This window comes from Rhipicephalus microplus, chromosome 7 (assembly GCF_043290135.1).
Source record: "Rhipicephalus microplus isolate Deutch F79 chromosome 7, USDA_Rmic, whole genome shotgun sequence".
Classification (NCBI taxonomy): Eukaryota; Metazoa; Arthropoda; class Arachnida; order Ixodida; family Ixodidae; genus Rhipicephalus; species Rhipicephalus microplus.
This window is the reverse complement of record NC_134706.1, coordinates 90,171,692-90,181,222: the sequence shown is the minus strand read 5'-3', so window position 1 is coordinate 90,181,222 and position 9,531 is coordinate 90,171,692. Positions and strand designations below refer to the sequence as shown.

Genomic DNA, 9,531 nt, shown 5'->3' with positions numbered 1-9,531 from the left:
CAGTCGCCGACAAAGCTTTGTGAGTAACGTGGTCATAGAGCATAACCAACAGCTTTTAGATGTCTAGTGGTTAGACACCATGGTCTCATTAATAGCCCCACCGCAGTAACTGATATCTGAAGAGCGAGAGTGCCCGGCTGAACGTAAGTTCTGCACTGGTTCTTGCATTCTTGCTGCCTCTTTCTCGTCGCCTCACGGCCGGCGCTGACCAAGCCATGCGCTACAAGCTCACTAGCCAATGGCGGAGTACGCAGCTTGTAGAGCTACAACAAGATTGTGACTTACACATAGCCTCGTTTGCGCCTAACACTGAAAACAATGCTTCGTCCATGACAGTATATATAAATCATACATTTGTTGATGCAAAGAAATACAAACCAACAAGACCGTGGTAGATAAAACAGTTTTTGTGTTGTACAAATATTTGTTAACCTTACAATGTATCAGTTGACACGTGTTACCAATTTTTATGGCAGGCTACGGACTTTGACGTTCTAATATTATAACATTAAAGAAACGTTTTCTTGATTTTGTTCGTAGAAATATTCTTCAAAGCAAGTTAAAATGAGCCTTGACTAAAACATTTTCCTAAAGAAAATTCACTAAAGACAGCTAAAATATTGTTTGCCAACTAATACGCTTATTTTGATGTGACAAATTTTGCTTGCTGCCTGTACTTTGTACTAATATACAACCGCTTTGACACTGCTTTTAACAGCCAGCTTAACCACTCAACCAATGTACAGATGTTAACAAGGTATTGGTATAAGAAATACACAAGCAAATAAACGTTTCAAATTTCGCGCGCTCTTTCACATTTCAAATTTCGCGCAATTACGCGTAAAGTGATTTTGTCATTTTCAAAGGTAAAAAATATTCTATGCAATACGCACTAGCGTATCTTCTATCTTCACTGTTTGTTACTTAAAATTTAAGCAGAAATAATTTATTTACTTATCATATAAAAAGTTATGTGCGCAAATGCGGATCGGTGGCGTCAGCAGGACAGAAATGGCGGTATCTTTCCGGAGGCCGCAACGGCCGTGTGCCGAGCGTTTAAAGTCGATTTTTTTATGTTGTTCAAAGTGTGCTTGCGCTGTCTTTCGTGTTCTGTCGGTGCTGCTTGTTACGAAGATGCACTATACTCAAGAGAGGACCGGCTGCTTTGTACCGTCGAGCGCTCGCCAAACTGAAAAGGTAGGTGGATGTTTCTGCTGTCGACGCTTTGTTTTTTGCTTCTCCGCCCAGGCCGCGGCGTGCCCGATCCAGGCTGTTATGCTCCTCCCGCGGTTAACACCGAAAGCGCTATAGTATAATAAGTTGTGAACTAAGGTTTTTCTAGCCGGTAGACGATAAGTGAGTTTTTATTAACGTAGCGAGCCTGCTGGCGTGTCTGATTTCATTAGGCTCAAGTCTAAGCTCAGGGACGTTACGCGCGGATGAATTTTTTTGTGGGGAAGGAGGTTAAAGCAATGTGCGCTGTGATGCTGTGAGTCGGCGGGCGATGCTCTTCACGCTATGAATCACTATATTTTTGCAATGCTGTCGGACGCCGTTCGGGGACGGCGCATGGAAGCCGTAAGCGTCGTCTGTGTGTCGCGTGCGTTGGAGTATTACGGTGATTCGCGTTGAATTAGATCTTTCCGTATTTAATTTAGAAGAATGGAGAAGAATAACGTGGTGTCCGCGTTGGTATTTACGCGGCCTTGTTCGTTTTCTGTGCCAAAGAAGTATATGAAGAAAGTTTTATATGTTACTCGTCCTCTTTTCAACAGCTACATGATCATTAAATGTGTGTGACTACTATAAGGTAGATGTGTTTTCCTGTGTGACCAAATGTGTTTGCATCCACCGGGCACGTATAATATTAAATTACCATGATATTCAGCTTAATTAGGTGTGCGTAAACTTGACACAGCGTGCTGTAGGTGTGGTTCTCAAAGCGTGCAATTACGCCTGGGTCAATACATTTTCTCTATGAGTGGCCGAATAGGCGTACCTTAGCTGTGCAAGCGCTAGGTTGAGCAGTAGTTCACTCGTTCGAGTGCGATTTTGGTGGTACTGCTTGTTCCCCCCCTGCTCACATATCATTGCATTCTTCTGGTTTGTAAAAGAATTGTGGGCGCTGCAGCCCACTTTAGAGTTAAAACTTCGCCGAATACCTATACGTCTACAAACATTCTAAAACTAAGTTATACCAAAGCTTCCAATGACACTTTCGAATACAACTGTAATGCTTTATCTGATATCATAAATTCTTTATGACCTCGCTGCAGATTTACAAGTGACCTGTGATATGTGCAGTGTATGAACGCCTAATTTATTGCTCAAAACACAATAAGGTTATACATCACAGTATGCGTGCATATGTTGCTGCTGACATGCAAACTTAGACATTGTATTTATCTAAGAATGAACAAATCTAAACTGCCGTTTTTTGAAGATGTACGCATCAGACCAATTGAATAATATCAAAAATAATGTTCACCAAGTGATTGTTGTTTACTGCCTTGCACCAACGTCACTAAAACCACCTTGTTGGTACTTAGACCACATGGTAGGATGCAAGATTCATGACGTCATATTGAATGTTAATGTCACATGATATGCAAGGTAAATTGTTATTAGCATACAGAGGCCAATAACGTTATTGTCTCATCGTTATCATATGAAGCAGGTTAGGCAATATGTGATTCTGCTGCCTTTACGTCATGTTGGGAAACCATTACGTTATGTAGCTATCTGCAGTGTCTGAGATCCTGGTTGCCGGTCTATATTGCAGAAGCTTGCCTGCTTCATTGTGATGGCATGGGGTTCAAGATTGATGTTTTGTCTTAGCGTTTCCACTTTTCCTCCCCTATGGTGATTAGACAGCGTGTGCTGTTTGATTAGAAGTGAGGAGTAGTGCCTTTTTAGCCAACCAAAACAATTTAGATCAATGATCACTATGAAGCAGCACACAATATTCATTTAGTGAACTCAATTTCAGGCAAATTATAAACGTCCGAATGTTAGCCGTTTGAAGGAAGCTTTATTCGTTGAACTCATGAGAATAAATGGTAGAGAAGGAAAGGCAGGGAGGTTTGCCAGACCAGCAAAGACGGTCTATCACCCTACACGGGGGAACAGCGAGATTGAAGTCCTGTCGGAAAGGTCTGGTCGCTAAGGTACTCGGTTTCTAACCCGAAGGTCGCAGGATGATATTCCGACCTTGCTGGCTGCTTTTTCGATAAAGGTGAAAATGCTGTAGGCCTGTGTTCTCAGATTTGTGTGCACGTTAAAGAACCCCAGGTGGTCGAAATTTCTGGAGCCCTCCACTACCTTCGTAAAAAATTCATGTGTCAGTATTGCTTTAATTTTATGCTTTATCTGCAGTGGATGCATATGCGCATACGGACATGTATATGTAGTGGTATTGCAATTTTACGGAATAAAATATTCATATGGTGCATAATGCATAGCATTTACTTAAGAAACACATCACATGGGTATCATAACTACAGAAATGTAAATGTGCCTCTATGGATGCACTCGTGCATATATTTGGTCAGCCTCAAGAAAATAATTTATCGATTCCAGGCAGCAGCATTACTCACGCATGTTTATCTCTTAATTACGTGCAGTCGATACAGCTAAAAGGAAGTGTCTTCATCTAAAAGTTCTAACTTCATCTTCGTGCATGAGTGAGCTATAAAGGTGAATGAAAATTCACATGTATGACATCGACATGAAAAGCTCTGCAGCAGCATGTTTTTCGTTGTATTTATACTGCAGCATGCCCTTTTTGTATTTCTCAGTTGCGTGCCACTAAATATATGTTGGCCATGCGTTTCTAGCCATTCACTGCAATTCCGCAAGCAGCGCATGCAGTCTAGACAAACCTCACTAAAATAATTTTTTTGCACTGGTGCAGAAATTCTTCGGCACGGTCTGTCATTTCATTTGAGTGAGGCTGCTCAAGGAAATTTCCTGACAAGGTCAAGGAGCCCAAGCACCAGCGAACTCTGAACCATTCTTTCAAGCATCAGCTCTGTTCAACCTGCTTATGCGCTGTGCCTCACCAAGGTACTGGACGCTGCCTACTTATATGAAGTGCTCTTCATATTCTCCTCAGTTTGGCAGCAGTGTGTGTGGTCTTCACAGTGCTTGCCAAAATCATTATTGCACAGGTGAGACACTTATTTCCTGCTTTAATTGTGTTAGTAGTACTGCATGCACTCCTGCCAAGCAAGAGTACTAATGTTTCCTGTGAATTGTTTGTCATGGTAAACAGAGGATTTCAAGCACAAAATTCATACTGAACTTTGGTCCTTCAAGAAGTGTGGAATGAAGGTGGTGACAGTGTCAACGCGCTCTCTTTAGAAATAAAGGCTTTGCATGAAAAGCCTGTCGCACCTTGAAACAGGCACAAAAAACTTCCAGGTGAAAATAAGCAACTTCAGATGAAAATTGAAGAATTTACACTGTATTCAAGGTTGAACTATCCGACATCAAAGGCGTCTCAGATGAGGGTTTTTTTTTTTTGACGCTGTCCGAAATTTTCGGGCGATGATGGAAAAACCATTACTGGTGATGATATTGACACTGCAGACACAGTAGGAACAAACAAGCCTAGTTTGAAAAAAAATAGTAGTGCATTATGAACGATGTTACAAATGAAATGTTCTGGATAAGACAAAAAACTTACGTCTGTCTGCAGTGGCCTTTCCTTTTACATCAAGTAGTCCTATTTATGTGAACGAACACTTGACAAGACAAGGTGAGCAGTTAGTGAGAGCACGAATGCAAAAAAAACAAGTTGGTTGGAGGTACATTTGGACGCAAAGCACGAAATTTATAGCAAAAAAAAATTGGAAACATTAGCAATTTTAAAGACTGCCTTCTTAAAAGATCTGGCAAAACGCTGTGTTGATGCCTTCAGAGCCACACTTTTCTTGAGCTTGCAATGTCAGTAAACTACGACTGACATGGCAGAATTTTGATACCTAGATAGTGAAAAATTGATACCTAGATAGTGAAAAAGGCCACCAGCTATCTTCAATGCCTTTACCTTAAATACTCTTAGCATTATAAATAAGACTAGTTGCCTGTGTCTCTATTTCGATGACATGCCGGTAAAATTTGATGCCATTCTTTTGACATAATCCTTGCATTTTTTGTGCGATATAGCCCACCAAAAATACCAGGGTACAATTATCATGGCATTGTGTAGTTCATGAAATGGGGAAATGGAATAGCGCTGTACATCTAACGTTAATTTTTGGCCGATGTCAATAGACTTCCGTGTGTTAAGCCCTGTGTTGAGTGTCTAGTAGTCAACTTGGGGGTTTTGTTTTGCAGCAATTAGCGTGCCTCCATAAGGTCATAGGTAGGAATTTTGAGTTTCTGGAAACTAGGTAACTTGATTTCTCGGTCACGGATGCACAGACGATTTTTCGCTCACAACCAACGGGGCAGACGTCGGCGGCGGGTTTTCTGCGACACGAGCTCTTCAATGCTATCATGTTAAAAAGCTGACATAGGCAGCATTGACCAAATGAATGCAAAGAATAAAGTCAAGTGTCCTAGCAGGAATCCAAACCTAGTATTCTGCTTGGTAATTAAGTATTCTACCACAGAGCCATGCCCGGCCTCGGTTATACTTTCCAAATAGTCTCAAATGTTTGTGTAACATCAACTGCCGTTGCAGTACTGGCTATCAAATTTTATAACTATTACATGTGCACTCCTATGATGCAGCCGTGAGGTCGAGTCAAAGTCAATTGTAGTCAGGCACCATCCTGTGAAGTATTTGTGTAGCAGTGTTGAGGGCTACCATCGTCGCGAGTGCCAGCGCAAACACCAGTGCTTCATACCAGCCTACCACTTCTATCTAGTGTGTTTCTGTTTCTGTTGGCATCGTTAAGAAACAGCAAATAACTGCTAATGTTGTCAAAGGTGTGACATCTCCCCATAACAAATGAAACATATGCGGCTGTTTAACGTATGTGTGTGCGAGAATTTGTACTTATATTGAGCTCCACTTCATAAGATCGCTCAATAAAAAAATTAAAATACATGTTATGCGTGTTTCGCATAACATCGATTCCCAAAGTATGTGGGGTCTGCCAAATTTTTAGCATCAATTTTGTAACCTAAATGCTACCATAAACAATTATTTATTGAACATGAACAGCTGGACTACAACATAATAAGTTTAAGGTATTAGGAAAACTGAATATGTTCATGACTACAGCATACCTAACAGGCAAATACTAGTACTACATACATGACACACTATTGTAGAGCTAGACTAGAATATTGCTTATTGGCACTTTACAATTCTTAAAAAACCCTAATTAACTTCAGTGCCTTATTCGATTTGTTCAAATCGGATGTGCGCAATCACTTGATGAATAGCTTTTTACTCGAACCTAACTCATGTTTCACGTGTGCATCATGCTGAATCATTGCTCAGATGTTTCTTGTGTATAAATTTCCTTTCTACTATGCTGTTTGTTTTTTATGTGAAATATGTTGTACGTGCTACCCTCTGTAGGCCCACAGGTACTGTCAAGTTGTTTACACAGTTTTTTGCCTGGGGGACCTCCAACAAGCATGTTTTCCGTTGAAAACAAAGCGAATTTTGATGCTGACTTCTACTCACATCGAACTAAGAACACTCCAGCATGACAACGCATATTGTATCTTGGACAGTCTGTCTTGTGAAACTTTTAGTGATTACTTCTGTCTTTACTTTAGGCTTCCGGGTGCGGATGTGCTGCAGAGAAGGAGCGCCCTGACCACACTTTTGTAAAAGGAACCAAAGTCGCCTGGGCAGCTGAAGATGGATTGTGCAAGTGTTTGAATGATCACATTATATTAATCCAACACCACTTGCATTACTTTGTCAATATTTGTGATTTTGTAACACATAAGTTTAGAAACACACACACATATATAAAAGGAGAGCTGTAAATAGGCCTTGAGCAAGTTTGTAGTCAAGGCTTTTAGCATGATGACCAAAGCATGTTATATAAGCCCACATGTTTTACCACACACCTACTCTCCTATCTATTTTCTTTTTCAATTTTGTGGGCACTGGCAACACCCTCAATAAGCGCCTTTGGACTGCTGGTGCCTCTAACTTATATTTGGTTGTTCTAAATAATTTATTTGTTACCTACTATGCAAGGAGGGAAGTCAGAATGTTAAAAGTTAAAAAAGAAGTCTCGTCACAAAAAAGATGTCTACTTGTAAGAAAAAAGATTAGAAAAAACAGAAGATTGATCCTCACTCACAAAGATCTCACCATTACAATCGATGCAGAAGGTCATAGCTCATGTTTACTATTGTCAATCTTTTTCAGTTGTATGCTATGTACAATAAAATAGTGACTATTGGCATCATGTTAATTTATTTGTCATAAACTTTTGTTGGGGCCTAATATCTTGCATTCTCACATGCATAAAAGCTCACGTCTGCTACACATAATTTAAAAGAGCGCAATGTGGTAAGGTTCTGTATTTAGTGCATATTATCTGTGTGTCTTTCAAAGTGAGTATATGGCATTTGAAATAATCACCAGTATTCGAAACTTGTGAATTTTTAATTTGCAGGCATGCATGTCTGTATGATGACCAAGCATCCATAAATTGTGCATGCATGTGTGCAGCAAGGGGCCTTGAATAGATTACATTCATTCTGGACCAAAAATGGGTAGCACAGGCCATATACGCACTCTGGGATCAATTTCATGAATATTAAAACACACATATTTATTTAATATAGCTTGCTTTAAGGTATATATTTACATATTGTCTACTTCCACCTTGAACATTGCACCATGCATCCGGCACTCTGCCGAGCGCTTCTCGAGGGCACTTTGGTAACTAGTACACAAACGTACAGACAGCTGTAAGTGGGCCTCCACTTTGTTGACTGCTGGAGAACAACGGCTTCGCCAAATCACACTTCCTTTGTGGTGAAGCTAACTTTGCTCTTGCAACAGTACCAGCTTATCTAAAATTCGACACTGTTCTTTAGAAGTGCAGCTTGTTCTATCCAGAGCAGCCGAAAACGAAAACATGAGGAACAGCACCTGGACAGGGTAAGGCACAATTGCAGCACTTCTCGATAACAGTGCCGGATTTTCTATTTGCCTACACATAGAGAAAGCAAAACACTGGAGCCAACTTACCAGTAGCTTCACTGCAGAGACACTGTGTTTTAAAAGACGATGATGCAAAAGCCCCACCTAGAGCTGTCACTGTGTTTCAGTGCTAGTTTCATAAGCGCCTGCGGAAGGCACTCTGTGGAGGGCCGGCCGCGTGCATGGTGCACGTGTTCAGGGTGGAATGGACGACTTAGTACATGTGTTCAAGTACTAACAAACTGTATGTGGGCTGTCACTCAGCATGGTCTACAGAGTATACAGCAATCTGCATTTTTAGCCATCTCCAGCGTCAATCCTAGATTTGGCCCACTGGTACGTCGATGTGGAGCACCCTTCCAGCACCCATTTGAAAGGGTGTTATGACATCACAGCACCTTTTTTTAAAGGGTGCACTCATTACACCCTTCAAATTTTTTGCTCTGCACCCTTTCCTTAAGGGTGCTGAGCTCTGCACCCTTTCTCAGCACCCTTTTTTGAACACCCAATAGGGAGCAAAGGGTGTTCGTCTGGCGACAAGCTCATTTACACCCTTAAGGGTCAGAATTGGTTTAGTGTGTAGACCACCACGGCGGGGCTCGCTGTAATAAACTGAAAGGGCTGTTTATTGCTTCGCTTGCAGCGCACGCAACTTGCTGCGTAGATATAGTATTGTAGCATAGGCCCCACTAAACGTGCTTAGTGGCTCTGATAGCGGCTAGCGAAGTGTCGGCCGCCGAAAAACAGAGAATTGGTGAAGCGTAGTGGCCATCTGTACATGTTCTATTGAAGCTTCCAGCATTTCTATTGATGTTTGTGGGCACGTAGGTTTAATTAGAAAATCTTATGTTCACGTTGTGCGTGCGATCTCATCAGAAGTTCCTAATATAACTTGTAAGGTTCCTATTCATCAGCGCGTGGTTTCAAGGCAGCAGAAACACGTGCAATGTGGCTGGGATAAAAGTATTTCAAGGTAGAAGGAACAAGAAACAAGAAAAGAAAAATGATGCATATGCGAGGTTGAACGTCCCAAAATCACCATATGATTATGAGAGGCGCCGTAGTGGAGGGCTCCGGAAATTTCGACCCCCTTGGGTTCTTTACCGTGTGCCCAATTGTGAGCACACGGGCCTACAGAATTCTCACCTCCATCGAATATGCAGTAGCCGCAGCCGGGATTCGATCCCAAGACCTGCGGGGCCGAGTGCCTTAGGGCTGCTCCATGCGCTCGCCGCACAGCCGCAACGCACGTGCTGGCACACCAGCCGCGCCCAAGCGGAGGGTAAAAGAGCGTCGCCAATGGGCTTATTTGTCCCCCACTTGCGTGCGGCAGGGGTCGTGGCAAGAGCGTTGCACCTGTGCGGGTAGCGCGTAAAGGCCATTAGCCACTAGACCACAGC

At 42.0% G+C, this 9,531-nt stretch overlaps 1 long non-coding RNA gene across 2 annotated transcripts; it reads left to right on the top strand.

The window, feature by feature from the left end:
- Nucleotides 1–1,020: 1,020 nt before the first annotated feature.
- LOC142767550 (uncharacterized) lies at nucleotides 1,021–7,394 on the top strand. 2 transcript variants are annotated; one of them, XR_012884983.1, is made up of 3 exons: nucleotides 1,021–1,197; nucleotides 3,914–4,169; nucleotides 6,742–7,394. It is a non-coding gene; the product is annotated as an uncharacterized LOC142767550 (long non-coding RNA). The 2 variants fall into 2 exon arrangements; XR_012884982.1 differs by having other exon boundaries at nucleotides 3,914–7,394.
- Nucleotides 7,395–9,531: the final 2,137 nt, after the last annotated feature.